General features: G+C 47.3%; 1 protein-coding gene across 1 annotated transcript in view; it reads left to right on the forward strand.

Annotated features, from left to right (window-relative positions):
- Nucleotides 1-12,025: 12,025 nt before the first annotated feature.
- Nucleotides 12,026-16,527, forward strand: part of FBXW7 (F-box and WD repeat domain containing 7) — a 221,202-nt gene continuing 216,700 nt past the window's right edge. Inside the window, exon 1 of the mRNA XM_049769608.1 lies at nt 12,026-12,044. The gene's annotated coding sequence lies outside the window, so the exon portion shown is untranslated. The remainder of the gene's footprint in view (nt 12,045-16,527) is intronic.

The raw sequence follows: 16,527 nt of genomic DNA on the forward strand, positions 1-16,527 counted from the left end.
CTGATCAGTGTGACCTCCTCCAAAAAAGAATAAAGAATATCCTAAAATCAGATGGCTATGGGGGCATCAACATGGCAGCTTACCTCCAAGTGTCTTGAGAGAATAAACACTTCTTTTTTATTAAAACATTTATTTAGGTTTTTGGGCCACACCTGACAGTGCTCAGGGGTCACTCCTGGTTCTGTGCTCAGAAATTGGTCCTGGCAGGCATGGGTTTCCCTGTGGAATACCAGAAATCAAACCTAGGCCAGTCCAGGATTGGCCATGTGCAAGGCAAAAGCCCTACTGCCGTGCTATCGCTCTGGCCCTTAAACACTTTTTTTTTGTTTTGTTTTGTTTTGGGGCCACACCCGGAGGTGCTCAGGGGTTACTCCTGGCTATCTGCTCAGAAATAGCTCCTGGCAGGCACGGGGAACCATATAGGACGCCGGGAGTTGAACCAACCACCTTAGGTTCTGGGTCGGCTGCTTGCAAGGCAAACACCGCTGTGCCTATTTCTCCGGCCCCTAAACACTTCTTTTATTGCAAATTGACTATACTTACAAATGTTCTTTAATTTTCCTATTGTTTCAAAATAAAATTAAATAATGCATTTTTTTTTCAGTTAAAAGAGACATGGGTATTTATACATGAGCCTAAAAAGGAAAGCCTTAAATACTACTAACTAGGGGCTGGAGAAATAATATTTGACACGAAGGAGTGGATACTGATTTAATCTCTGGCGCTGCATGGTTCTCTAAACAGTATTATGTCTGAAAGCCCTGAGCACTGTCAATGTGGTCCATGTAATCTTTGGCATAGTAACTCCCAGTGCCTGAAAATTAGTGTCCTTGGGGCTTCGCACTGGACTGCCTGCCCAGTTGGTTAATATTATTGGGCTCCAGGAACCCAACACAGAGCTTTGGAGTCTTCCCTGCATGCCCCCTCACTCCTGTCCCCATCCAATACTACTAAATAAAGATATGTTTGTAAGGATGATGTAAAAAAAAAAGAAGGGCCAACTGTCTAAAGATCATAATTCATCTATTGACAAATGCTCCTGAAATCATATTGCTAGAATTTGTATATTACCAGGAGATAAAATGAAAATTTTACAATCACCAATATTTGTCTCCTGAATAATGGAGAAAATTGCTATTTAAAACGAACTATGGCTGCAATTTCTTGGGCTTAAATGGAGACATTTTTATCTTTAGGACAGATGATCTTTATAGAAAAGACATCTTTAAGGGTATGGTGGATAGTATTGTTAATAGGATGAGCATATTTTGAAATGTAATTCCTTTTTCTCTCCCATGCAATGGTCCTAGGAGTTATGGCTTATGGGAGGTAATTAGGGTCAGAGGAGTTAATGAGAGTGGAGCCCTCACGTGGTGAATTAGTACCTTTATGCCCCAGGAGAGAGGGGGCTATTTCCTAATCTTTTTCTGGATAGGACACAAGAAGTCCATATCCTCTGACCCAGGAAGGAAAGAATCCTTATTATAATTCCATAGTCTTGGCACCTTCAGACCTCAGAATTTCTACAGTGATATATCAATTTCTATTAGTCACCCACTCTACAGAGCTTTGTTACAGTAGTTGAAACAGAGTCAAAGGCTCTGCCAGGCAAATTTCCTACTCTTTATCTGGATCCTTCCCACTTCCCCTGTAAATAGAACTTCAACCTCCCTTTGGGCAACAATGCCCAGGTGAAATACATCTCAGTCTTCTTTGGCATTAAGCAGGGCCTCAGGACACCACTGCACCAATGGGACTAACCAGAGTGAGCTGCAAATGTCAGGAAAAGCATCCGTTTCCCTCTACCAGGCACCGCCCTTTCCTTCTCTGGAAAGTCAGCTATGTGGGTGTTACTCTTGAGGAACAAACAGTAGACCAGGAGTGACTCATGAGGCTACAGGATAGATGGTAAAAGTAAGTCTCTTGTGGATGATAGTGGCTAGTGGATCATTATGGGGATAATGAGGATGGTTAAGAGGGGGACAATCTAGAGACCTGATATTGCTCTAAGAGGCTGTACCCACTCAAAGCTCCCTCTTTACTAGTGGATTTTGCAGGCCAGAGACAGAACACAGAGGTTAAGACCCTTTCCTTGCATGCAGAAGGCTCTGGTTTTATCCCAGTACTACATACAGTTCCCCCAAGCACTGCCAGGGATCACCCTTGAGTATAGAGCCAGGAATATTCCCTGAGCACTGTTAGGTGTTAGAAGGAAGGAAAGTGGGAAGGAAGAGAGAAAGGAAGGAAAGAGGAAGAAAAAGGTTCTACTAGTGGATTTTGTAATTTTTTACTTTTTGCCCCTTGTCACTCCTATATTGCATTAATTGGTATTTGCACACACTTGGTTGTGGTGCTTGCCTTCTTGGTTGCAGTGTGTGACACTAGAGATCCCAAAGGGCAGTGCTGGCAAAACTGCACTCAGTCTGTGGGGCTGTGTAGAGATTTGAACTCCCGGCTTTGTGCCTCTGATCAGTCTTGCTCAATTCAAACCTGTTTTTCAAGGGCAACTGAAAGAAGCCAGTTGAAGGGACAAGGGCTGGCTCTGCCCTTCTAGAGCAAACAAGATGGTACAAATGCCATTTTATCTGGCTTCTAAAGAGATGTCAGCATTGGACTGAAAACTGGAGAATCCAGGCCCTTTTCATCTTGAAAATGGAACCCTGAAAAATCTTTGGGGCTGAAGAGATAGCATGGAGATAAGGCGCTTGCCTTGCATGCAGAAGGATGGTGGTTCGAATCCCAGCATTCCATATGGTTCCCGGAGCCTGCCAGGAATGATTTCTGAGCATAGAGTCAGGAGTAATCCCTGAGCGCTACCAAGTGTGACCCAAAAAACAAACAAAAATCTTTAAGGGAAGCCTTAAATTCCCATGTGTCCAGGAAGCGGCGAAAGACAGAGGGCATCTTTTGCTTACCTTCCAGAGTTCGGGCAGAGTAAATGAAATAACTGCATATTTTAGGTTCCTGAGAAATGTGTCTTTTCCTTCTTTTGGAATCAGCCAAGTACTATTAGCAGTGGAAGGCCCTGAAGGTGTCAGGTGCTGGTGAAAGAGAACCCTTGGCAGAGGGTAAGGATCAAGTTGCAGAGCTAAGGAGATTCAAGGGGAGGGAAAGGAGGCAGGCTTTTGCCAGAAGATCTGGGCCTCCTGGGAGATGTATGGTTAGGCAGAAGTGGTAGAAATCAGTGTGTCAGAGAATGGAGAGGTTCTCTGGACAGAAAATAAGGCTGTTCTTAATTTGTCTAATAGCATTTATATTTCAATATGATTGGAGAATGCATAGATTTGGTGCTAGAGGTTACCAAAATTACTCTTGTATTTGTATGCTTGAGTTTGCTAAAATGCAGTCCTTAAGTGTCACACACACATACACATACAAGGTGATGCATGTGTTAGTATTCAATGGTCATCATTTTATATTATATGTTTATAACAAATCATGATGTCAAACAACCTAAACTTAAACCATGTTGTCAGTTAAATTTGGATAAAGCTGGGCAAAGTACAGTTGGGACAATCTGGAGACTTAAAATATGAACTGGAGGGGCCGGGCGGTGGCGCTAAAGGTAAGGTGCCTGCCTTGCCAGCGCTAGGACGGACCGCGGTTCGATCCCCCGGTGTCCCATATGGTCCCCCAAGCCAGGAGCAACTTCTGAGCACATAGCCAGGAGTAACCACTGAGCGTTACCGGGTGTGGCCCAAAAACAAAAAAAAAAAAAATATGAACTGGGCTTAGATACATTTGCCAGTTTTCTTAGGTCTGGTAAAAGATTAGAGGTTAGCATGTGTGTTTTATTAGATGATACCTGCTGAGGTGGTGGTGGTGGGGGGGGGGAGTGATGCAGCAGGACACCCTGCCACAGCTGAGGTTTCAAATGGTTCAAAATGCTCAGAAATGGCCCAGAAAATAGAGAGCAGAGTAGGAAGAGTGACAGAATCTGAGTGGAAGGTTTCTAAATTGAGTGTGTGTCTCTGTCAGTGTTTGTTTTCAACATGATGAAACCTGGACAGAAGCACTTGATCATGCCTTTATTAGTACAGAGGAGAAAAGTCATCACATCTTCCTACAGCATAAAGTGCATGTACAAAACTTTAGCTTTAGAGGATTGTGGCTGGGGTCAAGTTTCAAACCTGGCAGATACCGGATGGAGATCAGACAGCAAACTCCAGGAGGCCAGGGGGCTGGACTGTCCCTCTGGCCCTATAGGGACCCGCACTGACTGAGGGGAGAGGCGAGATTAGCTCTCCGAATGATGAAATCAACGTTTGTTCACTGTTTTGATTTTGTTTTTAGTTTTGTGGGCCATACCCGGAGGTGCTCAGAAGTTACTCCTGGCTCTGCATTCAGAAATTACTCCTAGCAGGCTTGGGGTACCATATGGTATGCAGGTATTAAAACCCAGGTTGGCCATATACAAAACAAATGCCCAACCCACTGTGCTATTGCTCTGGCCCAGGATCACTGTTTTTATATATATATATATATATATAAACATATTATATTAAATATATATATTTAATATATATTATATGTAATATATATTTATATGTATTATATATTAATATAAATATATATTAAATATATATATTTAGGAGACATATAAAATATACATTCTTAAGAATTAGTTGATAACTTTGGTGATTATTGTTAATTCAGTTTTCAGTTTTATGCAGAACATTCTAAAGTTTTGCTCTTCAATGTTAAATTATACCTAAATCTATCTTAACCCCCCCCCCCTTTTTTTTTTGACCACTCAGAGCTTTTAATCCTGGCTCTGTATTCAGGGATTACTCCTGGCAGGATCTGGAGACTATATTAGGGTACCAGAGATTGAGCTGGAGTTTTATCGCATAATACAAAAACCTTACCTGCTGTGCTATTGCACCAGTCCCCCCTCAAACATTTTAAACAGCATTAGAAAATGATCAGGGTACTGTTGATCACTAAATTCAAGGGCTTTTGCAGCACTGCCTGGCAATGTTACTAACCAGGCTTTTCTTTTGTGCTATTTCCCCCTTGAATACTGTGGTAGATGGCAAACTTCTGAAGAAGCAGATCTGCCTGGTGAGAGACTGGCCACAGGGAATGCAGGGGTGAGTGGTGAAACCTTAGTTTAAAACAAATTTTCCATGTAATCCCCTTTTAGCATTATTAGTGCCATTAATCTGAAATCCTTTGAAATTTAATTATATCAATCTTAATCTGATCTCAAAGCTGTTAGGCTTGAAATAAATGCACTCAGTGGTACAATAAGAGCTTTGCATGTGGGCATGAGCACTGTCCCGTAGACCATGGGAATTAATTCCCCTGTATGGTACAGGCTGAGTCACTCGGAGAGAATGGCAAACCACTAGCTGAAGGTGCGGGGAGGAGGCCAGGCTTCTCATCACATGTTCATTTGACCCTGGGCAAGATATTTCATTGCTCTGGGCCTCATCTTCCTCCAGTTTCAAAATATCACTGACTCTAAGCAAAGAACTGACCGATAAGGTAATGATGAAAGCAAACAGAGTATGTTGGAGCATTTGTCTGTAGTGACACTGGTTGATAAGTATTTGCTATCAACGGGGACTGACAGAAGGCACAAAGACTGGAGCTTGCCTTACATGCAGGATTTGAAGTTCAGTCAGCACTGAAAGAAGTACTTAATAGGTTCTAGGGGAGCCCTGGAGGCCCCTGGGAACCACTGGGTGTGGCTGTGCCATCACCCAGGGCTGTTGGGTGTGGTCCTTGATTACCACAGGGTGTGGCCCAGGTAGCTGCAGGAATCAAGTTACTGGGCCTGAGAACTGAACTATCCTTTAGAGTTGCCTAAGTATTGCAGGGAATGACCCTTTGCCTCTCCTTCCCAAATAAAACAGAAGTAGCAACAAACAAACCATTTGTTTTAGTAGGAACTTGGAGGACCCTCCTCCCCAATCACAAACCCAATTAAGAGTTTTATAAAATCAATGAATGGGGGGGATATCTGTGTTGTGGAAACATTTTATTACATATTCACATGTACAAAGTAAAGAGTTTAGATAGATGCAGTGAGGCCAGCATATAATAGTTGAAAACATGGTATAAATCGGAGCGGTAAAGAATAAATAGCTCTAAAGTTCTTTTTTTTTTTTTTTTTTTAACCCCACCTGCAAGCCCTGCCTAACCTAACCCTCCGTGAATGGCCCCTGCACCCCTTGGGACAAGCCGGCAGAAGGACACCTAAAGTTCTACTTTTAAGAAATTTACAATCACATTCATAAATGCTCTTACTTTTTTTTTGGTTTTTGGGCCACACCCGATGATGCTCAGGGGTTACTCCTGGCTATATGCTCAGAAATAGCTCCTGGCCAACTTCTGAGTGCATAGCCAGGAGTAACCCCTGAGCGTCACAGGGTGTGGCCCAAAAACCAAAAAAAAAAAAAAAAAAAAAAAAAAAGAAATAGCTCCTGGCTTGGGGGACCATGTGCGATGCCAGGGGATCGAACTGCGCCTAGGCTAGTGCGCACAAGGCAGACGCCTTACTGCTTGCGCCACTACTCTGGCCCCTAACTTATTCTATTTTAAACCACACTTGGCAGTGCTTAGGAGTCACCATGAGTGGTGCTCAGGGATCTACCTTCAGCAGGGAACTGAACTGGATTGGCCACAGACAAGGCAACCATCTTTTTTTTTTTTTTTTTTTTGGTTTTTGGGCCACACCCCACGTTGCTCAGGGGTTACACCTGGCTGTCTGCTCAGAAATAGCTCCTGGCAGGCACGAGGGACCATATGGGACACCGGGATTCGAACCAACCACCTTTGGTCCTGGATCGGCTGCTTGCAAGGCAAACGCCGCTGTCCTACCTCTCTGGGCCCAAGGCAATCATCTTAACTCCTGACCAAACATCTCTCCTGCCAAATTTTGGCGAGAACCTGTCTAGATACAATTTGGTGGCATTACCTTACTGAAAATTTATTATCCAGTGTGAATGACAAAAATAAAAATAATTGAGTATCAGAGATGAGGGATGAAAGTAAAGTTAGGAAAATCTATCAAGATTTCTCACATTTCACATAATGTTTCACAAAGAGGAAATCAAATGCCCAAGTGATTTATGAAAAACTCCTTAAGAGCATCAGTCAGGAAAATGGAAATTAACATGGCAAAACTGCAAAGGCCTGATAGGACCACTTGGAAGGTATGAGGTGGGAGGGGAGACCCATGCTTCTGGTGGTCTGGTGAGAATACATAAAAAATTTTGAGTTTCTTATTTCTTTTTATTATGCATGTAACCACTACTAGGAGTGTTCCATACAGAAGCAACAGGAGTTGGGACAGCATCACTAACAAACGCTGTCTGGGCCCATCCAGATAGAGGGGCTAGAGTGGCTAAATAAACTGGCACTATGGAACGAGCAGGGCGCAGCCATGGAAACTGTCACATTATAGCTGAACCAGGACATACAGGCATCAAAAATATTGAGGGGCCAAAGCGATAGAACAGCAAAAAGCATTTGCCTTCCACGTGGCTGACAGAGATCCCTGGAATTCCATATGGTTCCCCAAGGTGAGCCTGTCAGGAGTGATTTCTGAGCACACAGCCAGAAGAAATCTCTGAGCGCTGCCAGCTGTGGCCCAACCACCAAAAACAAGCAAACAAAAAACAAAACTACCTCCAAAAATGTTGAATAAAGAAAACACATCAGATGATATGCTGTCCCATCTACTAACAAAGAGGGGAGGGACAAGAGAAACACTACGTTCTCTAGTGGAGATGTTTCTTTTGCAAAAAAGGGAGGGGGTCCTGATTACCAGCAAAGTTAGAATAACCATTTCCTCCAGAGAGTGGTGTTCTGAAAGGTCATGAGGGGATTCTAGCCACAGGCTGGCAAGGTTCCATTTCTGGACCAGGATTCTGGTCACTGGCTGGTTGGTTTTCTTGACACGGTAGTTCCTTTTAAATGTACTCATTATAGTGAATAACTGCTTTGTGCATTTCAACGTAAATTTCACAATAAAAAATAAACACTAAAAGTAATTGAATACTATATATGGCACTTCTGGAAAGAAATTTTGCCAGATAATTGAGCTTATGAAATCTTGGACAGTAAAAACCACTGATGTGGGATAATAAAACATTGATTAAATAGTTTCTCATATGAGCTCACTTTCAAGTGTAGGAGAAAAGCACCCTTATACAAATGCCCCTTTGTTGTATTTTAACCTACTCTGCAGATCTTTATCACAAACAAATTGATGAAACAGGGAAAGAATTCTGGTTACCTAAAACTTCAGATTTTTTTCAATTTTGAATTAACAAAGTATTTTCTCCAAATTGAGAAAGATGAACTGAGAGGCGGACCAAGTAAGACAAGTACAAACTTCCTACTCTCCAGCTGTTTCCTCCTGCTAGAAAGCTGGGTGGTGACGTAGGTGGGTTTTGCCAAGGAGATTCAGGGCAGCTGTGGCTTCATAAGTAGGTGGCTAAGGTCTCTGGAGTGCTAGTCTGTCCCCCAGAACTGAGAACCTCTTTTCTTTTGGGCCAAATGCAGCAGCGCTTAGGGCTTACTCCTAGCTCTGTGCTCAGGGATCATTCTTGGTGGGGCTCTGAGGACCATATATGGTGCCAGAGATTTACTCAAGGCTGGCTGCTTGGAAGGTAAGAGCCTTACCTGCTGTTGTATCTCTCTGCCCCAAAGAACTAAGATGCTAAGATGATATCTGACAATCAGTGGCACTGATTTCTGAAGATACCCTCTGCTGGGTTGCAGAATCTGACACTTGTGCTCTTTTTAGGCCAAATCCTCCTTCCAAGTACTCAGGCTTCCTTCTGACACCTCCCCCCCCCCCTCATGTATGTCAACCCATCAAACAATTACAAAGAGCAAAATAAAAAATTTTTAATTTTGTATCCAAGTGGGGACAAGGCTGGTGAGCAGATTCTTAGTTTTATTTAGAGGGACAGGGTAGCCGACAGGCCATACGGACACTCAAATTCTGGGCATAAGAGGGGACAATTAACATGGTTCCTGAACTTCATTCAGATCAAGGGCAGATGCCTGGCCACTACTTTGCAAGTTGCTCCTGGTTTCTGCAGTCTTCACCTTCATTGGGCCACTTCTTTTTTGCCCTGTACCATTTCCTGGGTCTGTTTGTGTCTGGTGGGGCAGAAATGGCACACCCTTTTCCCCTCAGCCCCTCAAGTTTGCATTCAATTCACTCACTCCCATCCAAAGGCGGAAAACTATGTAATATCCAGCCACTTCCAAGCTGGTGGTGGTGGTGGGGAAGCATGCTGGCCGAAGTGTGAAGTCGGCCTTCCTTTCATCATTGGCTGATGCTTTTATCTCATCCCCACACTCTTTCTTTACTAGGGCAGGTTCCAGACAGATTACAGAAGATTCCGGGTCTTTTTTGTCTTAAAAGTTAAGACAAGAACTCCTGCAAGAACTACACTTTCGGGGCTGGAGAGATAGCATGGAGGTAAGGCGCTTGCCTTTCATGCAGAAGGTCATCGGTTCGAATCCCAGCGTCCCATATGGTCCCCCGTGCCTGCCAGGAGCAATTTCTGAGCATGGAGCCAGGAATAACCCCTGAGCACTGCTGGGTGTGACCCAAAAACCGCAAAAAAAAAAAAAAAAAAGAACTACGCTTTCAACTTTCTTCCGAGTTTTTTTTTTTTTTTTACTGGAATTCACTTCACAGGATAACATCTGTAAGAAAAAGCTGCATAATAGTATAATTACTTACTTTTAGAGAGGAAATAAGGCTTGGTTGGAGTCAAACCTGAAACCAGGCCACATGTTTCTGATTAAACAGCCAGGGGAGGGGGGGGCACACCTCTCCAAAACTCCAAGCCAGAAAACTAAGAGGGATTGCAGAAGGGGAAGAGGCACTTGGTAAATTCTTCTGAATACCCCCCCCCCCAAATAAAATAAAAAAAAAAATCCTTCCACCGCGTCCCAGAGGGGGATCCTTCCCCTTGGCCCGGCAACTGGCCAGCTTTCAAACTCCAATACTCAAGTTGCACCCCAATGCTGTTCAGGGGGGCGGCCGGCCTCGCCATTCGGGGTGTGTGTGTGTGTGTGTGTGTGTGTGTGTGTGTGTGTGTGTGTGCCCGCATTTGCACCAGCCGCTCGGAGGAGGTCGGCGGGTGGGGTGCCGCGTGAGCGAAGCCTTCATTTCATTCATTCATTCATTCATCCTCCGCATTCATTCACGCCACCAACTTTTGCACGCCCGACCACGCGCTTATTGGGCGCCGGGTCTCACCCCACCGCCGGGAGAGGGTGGGGCGCCCGCTCCCCGAAGCAGGTGCAGCGGCGGCCCGCGCTCGGATTGGGGGGAGCCACCGGCCTCACCTGGCGTGAGAGTGCGCCCTCCCGCCCGAACGAGAGAAGCTGCGGCCTCGCTTCGGGCGTCAGTGCGGCCGCTGCCCCCGTGGGAGCCACCTCCCTACCTCCCTACCTAGCAGCCGCCCCGAAGCAAAGAAAGGGCTTCGGGGCGAGTTCCCGGGCGCCCCGGGGTCAGGGGTGAGGCGCGCGGGCGGCCGCTTAGGCTCCTCTGGGCTCCTCCCCTTCCTCTCTCGAGTTCTGACGCGGCTGCAGAGGCGGCGACGGTAGCGGCGGCGGCGGCAGCAGCGGCGGCGGCGGCGGCGAGTCCCGCGGCCCTTAGGCGCACCCACCCCGCTCGCCGCTCCCCGACTTCCTGTTCCCTCGACACGTCATCACGGCGCGCCCGAGTCGCCCGGCGGGCGGGGGCGGGGGCGGGGGGGAGTGGTGAGAAGGGAAGGGGAAAAAAAAAAAAGGCCCGCGGAGAGGAGCGCGGCGGCACGGAGAGCGAGCCAGGGCGGGGGGCGGGGCGCGGTTGCTAGGCGACGTGCGTCATCGGGCCGCGCCGCCCTCCTCCCGCCCCTCTCTCTCCGGAGTGAGGCGAGAGCCCCGCACAGTGCGAGAGAGCGAGCGGGCGAGGAGAGACACGGCGAGCTGAGCTCGGGCGCCGCCGCCGGGAGCGTGAGAGCGAGCGAACGAGCGGACGAGCCTCCGAGGGACCCAGCCTCCGTGCAGCGGCTGCCGCCGGCACCTCCGCCCTCCGCCCTCCGCCGTCCGCCGGGCCAGCCAGCGGCCGCCCGCCGCTCCCCCCTCACCTTCCCCGCCGGCGGCACGCGCCGGAGGAGCCCGAGCCGAGCCCGGGAGGCGGCGACCTGGGTCGGGACCCGGCAGCGTCGGCGCGGCGAGAGGACCGCGAGGCGCGCGGACTGCACCCGGGGCGCAGGACGAGAGGCCCCCGAGGTGTAGGCGCAGGGGGGTCCCCGCCGCCGCGACACATGCGGGAGCCGGGCGCGGGGGCGGCGCCGAGCGGAGCCGGCCGGGTCCCCCGTCTCGCCGCCGCGGCCCCGGCTCCGGCCCCCCGCCCGCGGCCGTAGCGTCCCCCCGCCCCGGAGTGCATGCGCCGGGGCCCCCAGCGCGCCAGCCGCCCCGCGGCCCGGGGGGCGGGGACCCCGATGTGAAGCGGCGGGCCGGGGCGCGGCCGGCCGTTCCGCACCTTTCCCCCCGCACCGCACCGCACCCCGCCTCGGGGGTCTCTTTCTCCCCGCGCCCCTACGCCCCGGGCCCGGCGCCGGCCCCCCGGCCCCTCGGCAGGACCTCAGGACCCCCTCCCCAGCCCCTGCCTCGAGGGCGGCGGGGCCTGGGGGGAGCCCGGGGGGCCGGCCGGAGGAAGAAACTTTGTTGTGGAAGGGGCCCCCCAAAAGCAGAGGCTGCTTTCCTGCCTGCCTGCCCCACGGCCACGGGCCGCACCCGGGACAAGTAGCCCGCCCTGGACGGGCAGAAGCCGCAGCCTGAAGACACCCAGGAAGAGGAAAAGCGGAGGTGAAGCGGGGCCGCCTCTGCCTCTGCCTCTGCCTCTGCTCCTGCCCGGCTTGCCGCGCGGAAGAGACCCAGCTTGGGGGGACCCCCCCGACCCCGTGGGGCGACTGCAGGAGCTCCTCCGCTTTTTAAAAGCGCTCCGGAGGAGGACGGACGATCGCATCCAGCCTGCTGCTTGGCCCCGCGTCGCGGCCGTTCTGCACCCTGAGAGCGTGAGTGGCTCCTGCCTAGGACGCGGAGGGAGGGGACCCGGGTGTCTGAGCGTTCCAGGGCAGCGGGGCTGCACGCAGCTCCCCTGAGCGTGTCGAGCAGGTATTCGGGTTCGCGCGGGCTTTGGAGCCCCGGACTCTGCTTCTTCCTGGGTGGAACACGGACGAGTGGCTGGCTGGCTGGCTGGCTGGGTGCATGTGGCCCGGCCCGGCCCGGCTCGGCGCGGGGCGGAGCTGAGGTTTCGCGAGTGGGTCGGATCCCGGCACCTTCTGGCCGGTAATTGGCAGATGGAAATTGAGGAAGCCTCAGTCGCGCGCGCGCGCGCGCGCGCGCACACACACACACACACACACACACACACACACACACACACACACACACACGTGTATGTATATCTGTATGTGTGTGTGTTTGTACACACAAAGGACACCTTGCCCAGACACAACTAGTGAGCAACAGGCGCCAGGGTGTGTTGTTTCTCATTTGGGTTCTCAAGAACCAAGGGCCCCGCTGCCCATCTGAACGAACCCCTGAGAGTATGATTCCTTCCTGGAGTTTTGTTTGTTTGTTTGTTTTTCATTTTAGTTCAGTGGCCTTTACCTTTTTATTTCATGGGTTCAGTTTCTGTGTCATTCTGCTGCGATACATTTATCACTCAGGATGCTTAAGACTTCTTAGGGATCACAATTTATTTTAGGGTGAGCATTTAGAACTTGAACCAGTTTATGAAAGTTTCTCAACCACCCTTTATTTGGGGGGTGGGTAACATATATCTAAATTGCTATCACTTTCCCTCCTCTTTGGCAGAATGATAGAAGGCTTGGCTTATTTGCGTTCTCTTTTTCCAGTGGGGAGAAACTTTTGATACCAATTTCTATGCAGACTGATTTACTTTTTTCTCATTTTAAAGATGCAGTGTGTAAAAGCCTTAATTTATTTCCTAACAGTGCCCAATCTGAAGTGGAAGAAAGTAGCATTTTCTCCTCAGTATTTGTGCAGAGCAGATGTCTGCAGCAACTTAGATGCCCTGTGAGTGCAGAGGTCCTCTCAGACTCTTTGAGCTGTTCTCTTTGAAGTCTGGGGATAGCTGCTTTGCACAGTTGTAACCTGGAGTTAACTACATTATGTCTCTAATCAGAATATTGAATACATTTATTTAAAACTTCCTCAAACTTCATTTTTGCATTTATTCCATAATGCATTTTATCTTTCATTGAAATGGGTTCTGCAAGTTCTCGAATTCTGTCAATGTTTCCTTTATTTATCCCAAGCCATTCTGTTTCTTTTTTTTTTTTTTTGGTGGGGGGTCACACCTGGTCGTGCTCAGGGGTTACTCCTGGTTCTATGCTCAGAAGTCGCTCCTGGCAGGCTCCGAGGACCTTATGGGATGCCGGGATTCGAACCGGGACTTGTTCTATGTTGGCCGAATGCAAGGCAAAGGCCTTACTACTGTGCTATCGCTCCGGCCCCTCAGTTTAAAGTTTCAAGACATATTCAGAGTTTGTATTTTGAGAAATACTAGAACAAATTATCATTTTCCTCTGTTTTCATTTGGATTTGGATTGCTCCCTTAACCATCTTTTTTTTTTTTTGTTTTTGGGTCACACCCGCCAGCGCTCAGGGGTTACTCCTGGCTTCATGCTCAGAAATCGCTCCTGGCGGCTCCGGGGACCACATGGGATGTCAGGATTTGAACCGATGACCTTCTGCATGAAAGGCAAACACCCTACCTCCATGCTATCTCTCCGGCCCCAACCATCATTTTTTTTTTTTTTAAGCTTTTAGCGTGCCTGAGAATGCTATCGTTTATCCATTTGATGACATTACCTTCCTCTGGTGCTTTGGCAACTTTTTTCTTTATATGTCTTGTTCTAGTTATGCTTTTGTAAGGAACCTTAAATTCTGTGTACTTTATGTGGGTACTGAAGTAAAAATAATTGAGTAATGGATGTAATGTTAGATACGGAATTGAAAACATGTCTCAGGGTCTTATCTTAGTGACCTTGATGAAGAAGTCATACATCCTGCATTTCACAAACGTGGGAGAAAGAAATCTAGTCTTTTTGTTTTGTTTTGTTTTGGGGTTACACCCAGCAGCGCTCTGGGGTTACTCCTGGCTCTAGGCTCAGAAATAACTCCTGGCAGGCTCGGGGACCATATGGGATGCCTGGATTCGAATCACTGTCCTTCTGCATGCAAGGCAAACACCATGCCTCCATGCTATCTCTCCAGCCCCAGAAATCTAGTCTTAAGCTTTTTTTTTTTCCTTTTGAGAGAAAGTAAGACAAGTTAAAAAAACTATACTTTATACTCTCTTTTTTGGGGGGGAGGGGGGCACACCCGGTGACGCTCAGGGGTTACTCCTGGCTATGTGCTCATAAATCGCTCATGGCTTGGAGGACCATATGGGATGCCAGGGGATCGAACCACAGTCCGTCCTAGGCTAGCACCCGCAAGGCATGCCTTTACCGCTGGGGCCACTGCTCTAGCCCCATATGCTTTGTATTTTCATCTATCACAGCTGCTTATTAACTCTTAAACATTTAAATTAAAACAATTTTTGTTCATAAGTGTCAAACACTTAGGTGCTGGACCTGGGGACCAATGACAGTTATAATGAACACTGTGGCACTCGGCGTTCAGTGTTGGGGGCCCACCAGAGCCAACCCAGTGGTGTTGGGTATTAAATTCTGGGCTTACAGCATATAGGAATGTGCTGAGCCATGTCTCTACCCAAGAATACAAAAGTTTTAATGCTTTGATTATAGATTAGTTAAAAATCTTGGTAACCTTTCATTGTGTATTTGAGTAGCAAAGTTTGGAGGCCTTATAGACTTAAGAGATGCTTTTGCTTCAGGATGACAAGAGGCAGTGAAATAAATTGCACAAAATTGTAGGAAAGGGAAAATGGATCAATGCTTTGTTTGGGCCCCTTTAAGCCAGATACTGTGTATGACTGAGCCTGTCAGACACTGTATATGAATGAGCCTTATAAACTAATACCTGTCTTGATACCTATAGATAATAAGAGTATGCCTTTATTCTTCTTCTTTTTTTTTTTTTTTTTTGGTTTTTGGGTCACACTCGAGCAGCGCTCAGGGGTTATTCCTGGCTTTCTGCTCAGAAATTGCTCCTGGCAGGCTTGGAGAACCATATTGGATAACGGGATTCAAACCACCATCCTTCTGCATGCAAGGCAAATGCCCTACCTCCATGCTATCTCTCCGGCCCCAGAATATGCCTTTATTCTTTATTAGGGAGCTGTTGGCATTGACCACTAGAATTAGCACTCTCAGACACATCTGGGAAGATCTGTTTTAGGAATAGAATAGAGTTAGTGATGGAGTTTTGAAGAGTTTTGGGATATACAGGTGGGAGAGACAAATATAATTAGAAAGCCAGCTTGCATGGGACCAGTGAGACTGTTAAATACACTCGTTGCCTCCTTCTTTTTTATATATATGTTTAATGCCCATATAAACAACTGAGAGCAGTGTACCTGTGAGGGTGGTGTTAGATGATTGAGATAAAATTGCATTTAAACCAGGAGACATACCTGGATTAGGATTTGTTTTTCTAGAGAACCAGCATTTTTGTAGTTGTGACTTTTTTTTTTGTTTGTTTGTTTTATTTTGGGCCACACCTGGCAGTGGTCAAGGATTACTCCTGGCTCTTACCAGGGTTACTCCTGGTGCTCGGTGCTCAGGAGACCAAATGTTCTGTCCACCTTGAACCTGGTTGGCTATGTGCAAGGCAAGCTCCTTACCTATTGTACATTACTCTGGACTGGGAATCCAGCGTTTTTTAATACCAAAATCATTAAGGAACTCTACGGATGGCAGAGTGAAACAGATGATTTTGGGGTGAGAGAGAAAAAGAGAGAGAGGGGAGGGAGAGAGAGGAGAGAGAGAACATGGGTTAAGGCAGAGAAAGAAAGAGAGAGAAAGAAAGAGAAGAGGGGTTGAGAGAGAAAGAAAAAGAAGAGAGGTTGAGAGAGAAAGAGAAAGAAAGAGAAAGAAAGAAAGAAAGAAAGAAAGGAAAGAAAGAGAAGGAAGGAAGGAAGGAAAGAAGGAAGGAAGAAAGATAGATAGATAGATAGATAGATAAATAAATCAGGGGTTAAGGCAATTAATTGCCTTGTACATGGCTGATCTTGGAATCCATGGCATCATCTGGTCCCCTGCACCTTAACAGGGGTAGTCTTTGAGGTTCCCTTTATCTCCAAATAAATGTGAAAGTGCTTCTGATATTGAATAGGATGCTAATATAGTGATTTCTTTTTTTTTTAATCTTTATTTAAACACCGTGATTACAAACATGATTATAGTTGTATGATTACAGTCATGTAAAGAACACCCCCCTTCACCAGTGCAACATTCCCACCACCAATATAGTGGTTTCTTACAAAAGTGATTAAGTAAAGGATAATTAATTTATTTTTTTGATATTGTTTTAAGATGAAAGTCTGAGATAGTAGAAAGTTAT

This window comes from Suncus etruscus, chromosome 3 (assembly GCF_024139225.1).
Source record: "Suncus etruscus isolate mSunEtr1 chromosome 3, mSunEtr1.pri.cur, whole genome shotgun sequence".
Classification (NCBI taxonomy): Eukaryota; Metazoa; Chordata; class Mammalia; order Eulipotyphla; family Soricidae; genus Suncus; species Suncus etruscus.